Raw genomic sequence first — 11,836 nt, 5'->3', positions numbered from 1 at the left:
CCTTCCAAAACAAGCTTCTTAAGCCCATTCTTTCCCAGTTTGATGATGGCATCACTCTCTGCTCAGCTGCTTGAGGAAAACTAAATAAAATAATCACATACACAGCAAAACTTTCCATTTGTTCTCTGCTCTGGCTAAACATATTTCTTCTAGTTCCCAACTCAGATAGCTTCCCCAGTTATATTCTGTCTTATTACCCATCATATATTTTCTAGAACTTATCTGAAAGAAGAGTTCTATACTTATAGCTGTTAAAGGAAGCTAAAATTGCATATAAAGCCTGATACACATTCTGAAGGATTGTTCAATTTAGTTGCAGAAATACAGTCTAATAAACAAATTCCTTTTTTTCATTTTTGTTTTGTACATGTAGTTGTGTGCTAAGACTAGGCTAGATGCAGGACATATGATGCACAATTAAAGGAGACATGGTTACTAAACCTTATGGTATTTACAGTCAGGCCATAAAGGCAGACATTAATTGGGAGAAAAAACGCAGGCACAATGTAGTAGGAATAAATAATGATTGTCCACTCTGATAAAACCCTTTAAAGAAACATTTATGCTCACATTTGAAAAATGAAGGAGTGCAAATCAAGGGTAAAAGAGGAACATTCTAGACAAGAGAAGCAGTGTATATGGGGAACTTACAGACAAAACAGAGCTTCAGAGAGAGGGCTTAGTAACTGGAACACAGTGTTAGGAGAGATGCCAGCAGGGAGGCTGGGGAGTGAGGGAGGGACCAGAATATCTGAGGCCTTATATGTTCCTTCATACTAATCATGATAAGAAATTCTAGAGGGCTGTAAGTAATAAAGTGATAAAATTTTCATTTTTAAAGAATCATGCTGAAAGCTCTGTGGGGAATGGATTATAGCACAGCAAGAGCGGATATAGGGGGACAGGTTAAGTGCTAGTACAATATTGCAAACCATAGGTGATAATGGCAACCCTAAAAGAACCGAGTAATAAATGTTAACTCCATATTATTGTTATTATTATTAATTGAATTTCCACTTTGCTTGCAGTGTCATAGTATACGGCATAGAGATATAGGTAGGGAATAGAGGACATAGTATAGAGAATAGTGAATGGTTGGGACAAGAAATTCACATAGTGAAGTTGACAGCATATTTGCCTGTAACTTTCATGTACATCACAACATTCAACTTATAAAATGATCTAACATCTGTGTCTTGAGTCCCTGTGGACCATGGAAATTTCACTAGTTCACTAGAGGGGAGATTTTTAATATCAGTGTGAAACAAATTTGAAAAAATTTCAGAAACATGTTAAGGCAATATTATTGACTTTGCACAAATATCTGTCATTCTAGGATGAAGAACACATTCCTATTAACCTTCTCCTTTAATATAAGCATTTAAATTAAATATTTTATCAGGAAAAAAGGAAAGACTAGTCAAATGCTTTTTCAAGTTTATGTAACTTAAGTAAAATCTTTAATAAATAAGCTAGCTTTAAAATTATTGGTAAAGTAAATTAGATTTGACTTAAGAATTGCCAGCATACATTTTTCATTTGCATTTATTAATCAGGAAATTTCATACTTATCCCTGCCAAATACTGGAAGGTATAAAAATTTGGCACAGGGGTTATAAAACTCTAAATCAAGCCCAAAGCAGAATAATCTTTGCTTCCATAATTTTAATAAATAAGACTTTTATATTGGTTTAATGAAAATAACTGCATCTTAAATTCAGTAATATTGCAATAACTTCTAATCTTGTGGCTTTAGACAATCTAGTTCACAGGCAGTAGAGAGGTTTGTTTTGGGAAAGTGCTATTATCACCTTTGCTTCAAAACTAAACTATAAACTAAGTTCCTCCCAAAGTTCGGGAATGATCAAGGAAAGCTTGGAGGTTAGAAGCAAGATGGAGTTGGTTAGGTCATATCTTTTTCACTGCCTCAGTTATATTTTTGCAGATGGTGATTTTATAACTTTAAATTATGATTATCACAGTTTTCAAAAATCGTCTTGGTAAACAATTAAAATAAAATAATTAGGTAAATGTAATGGGATACATACTTGTAAGCAAACTAGTCATAATTTAGAATATAAAGTTAAATTAAATAATAGATACTTCATTATTTGGGTATTTTCCAATAAATATATATTGTAAGGAAACCAAATATGTTCCTTGAAAAAAAAAAGTTGAACAAGTTTTGTCTAATTCAAAGCTTATATAAAGATTATGTATAAAACAAGGTAAAAGGAACCAGGAAATAAAAAAGGATGTAAAGAAAGTTATGAAAATAAAGAGGGTTTTTTTTTTTTTTAAGAAAGCTTACAGAGGAATAATTTTATATGTGAAACTTGTATGATAAATTCGGTCCTAAAATAAAATGACTGGTTGTTTAAGAAGGAGGAGTATTGAAGACAAAATAAAAAGTACAAGTATGTCGTGAATGGCAGTGTAAGTCACAATAAGAGGCTTTACAAGAAAAAAACAAAAATGTTAATATGATCAAATTGTCATATTATTATCAAGTTTGGGGTTTTTTTGAAAAAATCTGAGATTAATTTTTTTTTTAGTTAAGGTTATTAGTTCCACTTACCCTTCTGTATGTGCTTTTTAATGTCCTTGTGACATTCAGTTACTGGGCTTTGACTCTTGGGTCTAAAAAGGACACCACATCCTGCTAAATCTTAAACACTGACAGCAATTATAGCCTCATCTGCAGGCCCTGTAAAAGATGCCAATAAATATTAACTGCATTCCTGAGACACAGGGTCATAAATTAAAGACATTCAACTCCTCAAGGCCCAAGAACTCACAGAAGTGGTGGATGCATAAGATTGTAAGGGATGATTTTGAAATATAAAATAAACTCAGTTTCTCTATAAGTTAATCATGAATGTCAAGGGCACACCGATACAACATCCATATATGAACCCCTGTGTAAGATGAACAAGGCTTTTGTGAAGCATTAACCAACTCCTTAATAAAGGTCATAAAGGTTATAAAAGAGTTATGAAAGTTATATTTTATGATGGAGATTAAATTTTATAGATTGTTTACAAAATTTTGAAGAACAAACGTAATTGGTTTCATTCTGTTTTTATTAGGGCTTCTTGTTTGGAAAATTGTCTCCTGTCTCAAAGAATGATGGATTTTTCTTTTTAAAAAAATCATTCAGTTATCACTTTAGTTAAATGAATCACTTTACAATGATTTGTAATCCTATTTTGTGATATTGAGTGTTTTAAGCCTTTTATATTTGCCAAACTTTTCAAAGTCAAATTATAAATTATTTTTTTTCTGACCTAATTAATCTTTTTCAGATATTAGTTACCTTAAATTCCAAAAATGACATAATTAGGCTTATTTGCTATAAAAAGTATACAGGAAGCATTGTCAAATATGAAATGCTGTTTGGTTTTCTTTGAGCAGTATTTGTATAAATGTGGTATGCATTCCAAAACTGTGGGAAACTCCTGTAATTCTAATATAGCTTAGTGTATATTATCAGTAATAATCATAATTGTCATGGTAAAATTATTGTGTGCCTCAGTGGTAACAAATTTCTTTGTCATTTGTGTCTTTTGACTATGGCTGCCTTAAAATTTTTTTAATCCATGGACAATTGTTGCCTTGTTGTGGTCCTCTTGAGAAGGCAGTTTTGTAATCAGTTATAAAACTCTAACCATTGCTCTTAAATACAGATTTCTGGTATCTTTGGAGATTATGACATGCGAATAAAGGAAAAACTTTCAGGGCTTGTGGAGAGCTAAAATATTAGTGAGTATCATGCAGAACAGGAATTAACTGCATGGACTTAACTAATCTTTTTAACTTTTTGCTTAAAATGTTTGCTGATTGTTTTGTTTTTCAGAGTGTTAAAATTTTTTTTGAGATATTGACATCTTTTAACAATTTAGTATACTCCAATGAAGAAATTTGGAGCATATTTGTTTCTCTCTGCCTGATTTCTCCAGGAATTGGAATCTATTTGTGAGTATTCTTAACTTATGGCAATACATTTATTCTCATAAGTACCGTAAGAATCTGTTTTCATTTGTAACAAGACACAATTGGAGGAATTGGTTAGTTTACCAAGGATTTCATTGGGAAGGTGTGTTTTCCTTTAAGGAATCAAACTTGACTTCAGCAGCCAATATGCTCTTTGTTCACACTGACCCTGTATGGGGTTCCTAACCTGTGGTAAGTAAAAAATGTCACTTTCAGACAGGTCCAGGAGCCCTAAGTTTATCTTTGAATCTCAATAAAAGATGATCACCCAACTCCTAGATATATGATGGCACATATCTGTGATTGGGATCAGCTTTAAAAATGTCTTATCTGATATTTCTTCTATGAAACAAAGTTCCATCAAAGCCAATTTGAAAACCTATGTAAAAAGTAATTATTCTTGCTGCATTGTATACAAATAATTAAGCCAAATGTAATAAAGCAAATCAGTCCTACTAAGATTTGTCTTTAAGGACAATGGGAAACTGGAGAGAGAAAAATTATGTTTCAAAAACTAAAGTACAACTGTTGTTAGATTCTAATCTTGCCTAATGTTTTTCAGTTTTTATTATTTCTAAAGTTTGGATTGAATTCTAATTTTTTCTTGGCTACAAGTCTTCAGAATAACGTTTTCTATTTTTTTCTTTTTTTTCCTTTTTTTTTTTTTTCCTTTTTGCTAATTGGAAGTCACTGGAAACTAAGGTGTGCTTTCTTAAAGCCCTGTGAACTGACACTAGACAACTTAAACTTCAGAAGAAAATAACAGTCACCTATTTACATACACAATCCACTTTCATAACTCCCTACTGATGAACAGACTTTAGAGTAATGTGACCTATATCAGTTTTCCCGGAGTGTTCTTTTGTTTTTTGTTGTTTTTCTCCCTTCTTACTCCTGTTTTCTGTTTACAGGACATGAGACTCCACAACCTGCTAAAAATGAGCTTTCAGGACATACTGTCTAGGAATGAAGCATCCTAACCATAGGAGATCAGATGAATTCTAGCCCAGAGACACATTTTCTTCCAAAATGCTTTATCCAAATTATTTCAAAAGAGGGGTGGGGCATGTGAAAGGAAAATAAATCTTGGGGCCCCCAAATCACTCAGCTAAAAGAAAAAGTCAAGCTGGGAACTGCTTAGGGCCAACCTGCCTCCCATTTTATTCAAAGTCACGCCTCTTCTCATTGAGATAGATGTATATCATCTGAGTACCTCCTTAGGAAAGGATAATCAGAAACTCAAAAGTGCAAATTCATCTCTCACCTATCTGTTACCAGGAAGACCCCTCCTCGCTTTAAGTCTTCCTGCCTTTTCTTCACATTGTCCTACATTTCCAGACCAAATGAATGTAATTATTACATATACTGATTGATGTCTCACGTCTCCCTAAAATGTATAAAACTAAACTGTTCCTCGACCACATTGAGGACATATCATCAGGACTTCCTGAGGCTCTGTCATGGGTGTAAGCATCCTCAACTTTGGCAAAATAAACTTTCTAAATTAACTGAGACCTGTCTCAAATTTGGGGATTTCACAAAGCCAAATCTTTTCTTTCCAGATAACCATGGGTTTGTATGGTTACAAGATTCATTACAGGCCTCTGGAAATATATGCTGACCAAATCCAAAAGACTTTCAAGATGATGCTATTAAGAAAGCCTAGCTGGAGAAGCATTTTGTTGATTTCTGCTCTTTCATATCAGAAAATGTGATTCCACACAGGATATCTTTGTTTGGGCTATCGATGCAGAACCTCACATCAACCCACTAGAGCATGGATACCTGTGTTGAACTTCAGATATGATTTTTGAAGAACGACTAAAGCTTTCCTCCAACTTATACACTCAATTCCCTTTATTAGTGGAGACCACATTTATATACATATTCACTGAAGTAGTAATGATTTATCTCTTCTATGGTGCAAAATACTTTCCGGGAACTGTGAGCCATAACAGAGAATTCAATGGAAAATGATCTATGCTGGAGTACATTAGAATCTGACTCCACACAGAAAAGGTCTGCAATGGTGGGATCATTCAGCAGTGCAATTTGCCCAGACATCAAGTATTTATAGAATAGTAGGAACAGAGGACAGAGAAGCAGAAAAGCAAGCAAGGCACATGTGGGTCCTACCTTAAAGTGGGTTTTTCCTAGAAGTATGAAGTATATAAAACAATATGTATGAATAATTCTAAATGTAAGGTTTGGTGTAAGAACCTTGCTTTTATAGACTACACAGCCATTCAGTATTTGGTAAATTCATTTCGCTTATTTAACTTCTCTGGGCTTTCTTTGAGTTCCTTACTAATATATGTAAATATAAATATCATTGTTCTAAGGATTGAATGAGTTAATATATGCAAAATATTTAGCATGACCCAAAGTAAAGAAGGCACTAAATAACTGCTATCATTAAAGATGTTTCTACTTTGTAACTTAACTCAGTTACTTTCCTTATCAATATTTAAATGAAAGCCATTGGAATCTTTTCATCTACCATGTTTGGCAGTTTTCTAAGGACTTGCACTCTCATGGTCACCTTGGTCTGAAGGTCTTGGCTCTGCTTAAATAGTTAAATTACATATTGTCTATAATGAGATGCCCTCCCTCAGGAGACAGACTGGTTCCACATTGTGCCGACCATATCCTAAGGTAGAATTAATTTTTTCCATGATAAAAAAACAATACCACACTAAAATCCCATACATTTCCAGCTTGAGTGAATTAATAGGCTGTAATATTAGATGGAACTGTTATTTAAAATCCTTTGAGCCCAGCCTTCCATATGACATTTGTCTATGTCACTATAGCCCATTGTAGGTCACTCATTTCTCAACACCAATCTTGGTGATTTCTGTCTCTTTCTTTTCTTTCACTTTCCTTATCCCACATTTCCAGATGACTATCAGAAACACCAATTTAGTTATCAATAACTCCCATATTACACCTAACTCCATGTTCCACTGCATAAATTCCAAGCACATCATCGTGCTCTCAAGAAAAATAACCATCTATTCCCTCAGTCTCACAAAACATTTGTAGAGACACCTGTCTCTATCCTATCTCTTACCTACTTCCTTTAATTGGAACAAGACTTAGTTAAAGACTTTCTTTAACTGAGATAGCTAAGGTTCTAAATATAATTTTAATTTATTATTCAATATATTTTATTACTGTCACCTTTGACTAAAAGATTGGATTAAACAAAGTGTTCATGATTATATACAGAGCTATTGCTACTGCTTTTCTCTTACACCTTCCTTTGTATAATATTTATATGTCTTCATTAAAACTGTGTTAACTATGTAATAATTAATCTTTCTTCTTTAATATTTCTTTTCTCCATAAGAACTCCTTTCCCCTAATATCATGTAATTTTTTTCCTTATCAATCTATTCTAGATTTGTACTTTCATTCTGTTGTACCATTTTTGTATTTAGTTAACATTTTGTGTAAATACTTTAGGTGAATATTATTTAATTCTAAATAAAATTATTTTTGAAGTATATAAATTGAGAAGCTATTAATAGAATTACTGTGTACAGATTGAATCTTACATGTCCTCTATTATCCCATGCACTTTTGGGCTTCAGATATATTTTGTGTATAAATTGTTATCCTCCCCTGTATAGATAAGGCCATTGCATTTCAGAGACCATAATTAACTTAAATCACAGTCCTTAAATACCACTCTTGAGATGCACATTTAAGTATTTCTTTTCCAATGCCCAGTCACTCCCCCTACCCCATTTTTACCTTTCTCTTACTCTCTATGGAAGGTGTACAGGGGATACTGAAAGAACACCTTCCTTCTGGTCAGTGCAGAGTACATTGCTCTTCCCTCAAAGTTCTTTGCTTAAACCACTCCTTTTGAGGGTCAGTTGATGTTGATTTCTGAGGTGGTAATAAGATTACAAATGCTCACTTATAGGTGTTTCTCTCTCATTTCAGCAGGGGAATATCTAGATACAGCATGGGCTCTTTTGTTTTCAGAATGTGTATAGTCCCATTGGTGGTATGATACTATAACTTGCATATCTTTTCATGGAACTTTTCAAAGTGTTTGCTTTATTTCTTTTTCCCACAGGAAGCCAGGAATTCTCTCATTATGCACCTAATTTCTGAGTCATGTCTGTTGAAAAACATATTGTTCCTTAAGCATTCCAATAAGTCTGATATAAAAATGAAGGACTGTCCTATGATTTTTTACCACACTGGAAAAAAGAAAAAGAAGATGAAACTTAGAGCATGTAATGGATTTAGAATCTTTATACTTGATTCATAAGACCTGAACTGGCTAACAGCACCATTTTTTCCTTCAGAAAACCATTTTCAGAGCTTTCTGCTTTAGGAATACAGATACAAATTATAGAAAGTATGTAACTTTAAAGAATTTAGAACTCAGTAGAAGAGGTGGGGAGAAGAAAGACAGTTCTGATAGTGAGAGCATGATGTGAAAAGGGACTTTTTTCCAAATCCTAGAGTTTACAATTGACAAATCCATGAAGGGAACCTGCATATTTCTAACCTATGCTAAGAGTGTTGAGAAATACAAAGTAAATTTTAATTCAAGCATTGATCCCTAATATTTCACAGCCTCCTTAAGAATGTATAACAGTCAACAACATAAACGTAATAGCAGACAGAGTATGAGACTCTGAAGAAACACTACAGTTCATTGAATGCAAAATGATGCACCTGCATTGTGCAGGAGAAATAGTTTGGGGTTCAATCAGTCACTCAGTGATGTGAAGCTTTTGAAGAACTGAAGAACTACAAATTCAGTTGCAATCATGATCCTTTTCAAATCCCAAACTCATTAAAAGTGAAGACGAATTTCTTACCTCTTGCAGTCATTCAATGTTGAACTTCATACTGCCATTTTAATTAAAATTTTTTTTTTAAGTCCTGGAATACATGTGCAGGATGTATGGGTTTGTTACATAGGTAAACGTGTGCCATGGTGGTTTGCTGCACAGACCAACCCATCACCTAGTTATTAAGCCAAGCAGGCATTGTCTCTTTTCTCTAACGCTCTCCGCCATCCCCCATCCTCGTATCTGGCCCCCATGTGTGTTGTTCCCATCCCTGAGTCCATGTGTTCTTATCGCTCAGCTCCCACTTGTAAGTGAGAACAGGCAGGGTTTGGTTTTCTGTTCCTGTATTAGTCTGCTGAGGATAATGGCTTCCAGCTTCATCCTTGTCCTTGCAAAGGACATGATCTCATTCGTTTTTATGGCTGCATTGTATTCCATGGTGTATATGTGTCACATTTTCTCTATCCAGCATATCATTGATGGGCATTTTGGTTGATTTCATGTCTTTGCTATTGTGAATAGTGCTGCAATGAACATATGCATACATGTAATGTATCTTTATAATAGAATGATTTATACTCCTCTGTGTATATACCCAGTAATGGTATTTCTTGGTCAAATGGTATTTTTGTTCTAAATCTTTGATGAATCACCATACACTCTTCCACAATCATTGACCTAATTTGCATTCTCACCAACAGTGTCTATTAAATACAGCACACTGATGAGTCCTGTCTTTTTGTCCAGCTTGCCATTCTGTGTCTTTTGATTGGGGCATTTAGCCCATTTATTTTATGGTTAATATTGGTATGTGTGAATTTGATCCTGTCATCATGATGTTGCCTGGTTAATTTTGCAGACTTTTTAATGTAGTTGCTTCATAGTGTCATTGGCCTGTGTATTTTAGTGTGTTTTTATAGTGGCTGCTAACAGATTTTCCTTTCGATGACTATTGTTTCCTGCAGGACCTCTTTCAAGGAAAGCCTGGTGATGACAAAATCCCTCAGCATTTGCTTGTCTGAAAAGGATTTTATTTCTCCTTCACTTATGAAACTTAGTTTGGCCAGATATGAAATTCTGGGTTGGAAATTATTTTCTTTGTGAATGTTGAATATCGGTCCCCAGTCTTTTCTGGCTTGTAGGGTTTCTGCTGAGAAGTCCACTGCTAGTCTGATGGGCTTCCCTCTGTAGGTGACCTGGCCTCTCTCTCTGGATGCCTTAACATTTTTTCCCTTCATTTCAACCTTGGAGAATCTGATGATTATGTTTCTTGGGATTGATCTTCTTGTGGAGTATCTTACTGCGGTTTTCTAAAATTCCTGAATTTGAATGTTGACCTGTCTTGCTAGGTTGGGGATGTTCTCCTGGATGATATCCTGAAGTGTGTTTTTTGATTTGGTTCCATTCTCCCCATCTCTTTCAGGTACTTCAATCAGTCATACGTTTGGTCTTTTTACATAGTCCCATAGTTCTTGAAGGTTTTGTTCACGCTTTTTATTTTTTTCTCTAGTCTTTTCTACCTGCCTTATTTTAGCAAGATAGTCTTCAAGCTCTTATACTCTTTCTTCTGCCTGGTTGATTTGGCTATTGATACTTGTGTTTGCGTCATGAAGCTCTCATGCTGTGTTTCTCAGCTCCATCAGGTCAATTGCATTCCTCTCTAAACTGGTTATTCTAATTAACAGTTCCTGTAATCTTTTATCATGGTTCTTAACTTCTTCGTCTTGGGCTAGAACATAATCCTTTAGCTCTGCAAAGTTCGTTATTACCCACTTTCTGATGTCTACTTCTGTGAGTTCACCCATCTCAGCTTCAGTCCTATTCTGTGCCCTTGCTGGAGAAGTGTTGAAATCATTTGAGGAGAAAAGGCATTCCAGCTTTTGCAATTTTCAATGGTTTTGCATTGATTTTTCATCATCTTTGTGGATTTATCTACCTTTAATCTTTGAAGCTGTTGACCTTTGGATGGGACTTTTGTAGGGTCTTTTTTGTTGATGTTGTGTTATTGTTGCTTTCTGATTTTTGTTTTTCCTCTAACATTCAGGCCCCTCTTCTGCAGGTCTGCTGCAGTGTGCTGAGGGTCCACTCCAGACACCGTTCACCTGGGTATCACCAATGGAGGCTGCAGAACAGCAAAGAGTGCTGCCTGCTCCTTCCTCTGGAAGCTTCTTCCCAGAGGGGCACTAACCTGATGCCAGTTGGAACTCTCCTGTATGAGATGCCTGGCAACCCCTGTTGAAAGGTCTAACCCAGTCAGGAGGTCCGGGATCAGGAACCCACTTAAGGAAGCAGTCTGGCTATCCTTTAGCAGAGCTAGTGCACTAGGCTGGGGGAATCCCCCTTGTCTGGATCACTGATAATCTTCAGAGCCAGCAGGCAGGAAGATTGAGTTGGCTGAACCTGAGACCACAGTAACCCCTATCCGCAGGTGCTCTGTCCGAGGGAAATGAGAGCTCTGTCTGTAAACTCCTGGCTGGAGTTTCTGGAATTCCTGCAACGATTTCTTGCCGGGCGAGGAGGGATGGATCTCGGTCCCACCTAAAGAAGAAGTCTGGCCATAATCTGCCACAGTGGCTGTGCTGCACTGTGAAGACTTTTGCCCAATCCAATCTGCCCAGCCTCCATAGCACTGGTAGGGGAAAACCGCTGACAAGAGCTGCAGTAATGGCAGTCGCCCCTCCCCTGTGGAACTCGGTCATCTTTGGCCCACTCCAGGCTGCTCTGCTGGCTAGAGGGGATGCTAATCCAGTGGATCTAAGCTTGCAGGCTTCTGTGAGTGTGGATCTGCTGAGCGAGGCCATTTTGCTCCCTGGCTTCAGCCCCCTTTCCATGGGAGTGGATGGGACTCTGCCTCATTAGAGTTCTGGGAGCTGCTGGACTATGTAAAAACTCTTGCAGCTCAGTCAGTGCCTGCCCAAACAGCCGCCAACCAGAACAGCAGACCTGGGTCTGCCCAGTTTTGTGCTGAGACCGAAGGCCCTGATAGTGTACACTCACGTGAGGAACTCCTAAACCCTGGATTG

The sequence above is a fragment of the Macaca thibetana genome, chromosome 14 (assembly GCF_024542745.1).
Source record: "Macaca thibetana thibetana isolate TM-01 chromosome 14, ASM2454274v1, whole genome shotgun sequence".
Lineage (NCBI taxonomy): Eukaryota > Metazoa > Chordata > Mammalia > Primates > Cercopithecidae > Macaca > Macaca thibetana.
The sequence above is the reverse complement of the archived record's forward strand: the minus strand, read 5'-3'. Positions refer to the sequence as shown.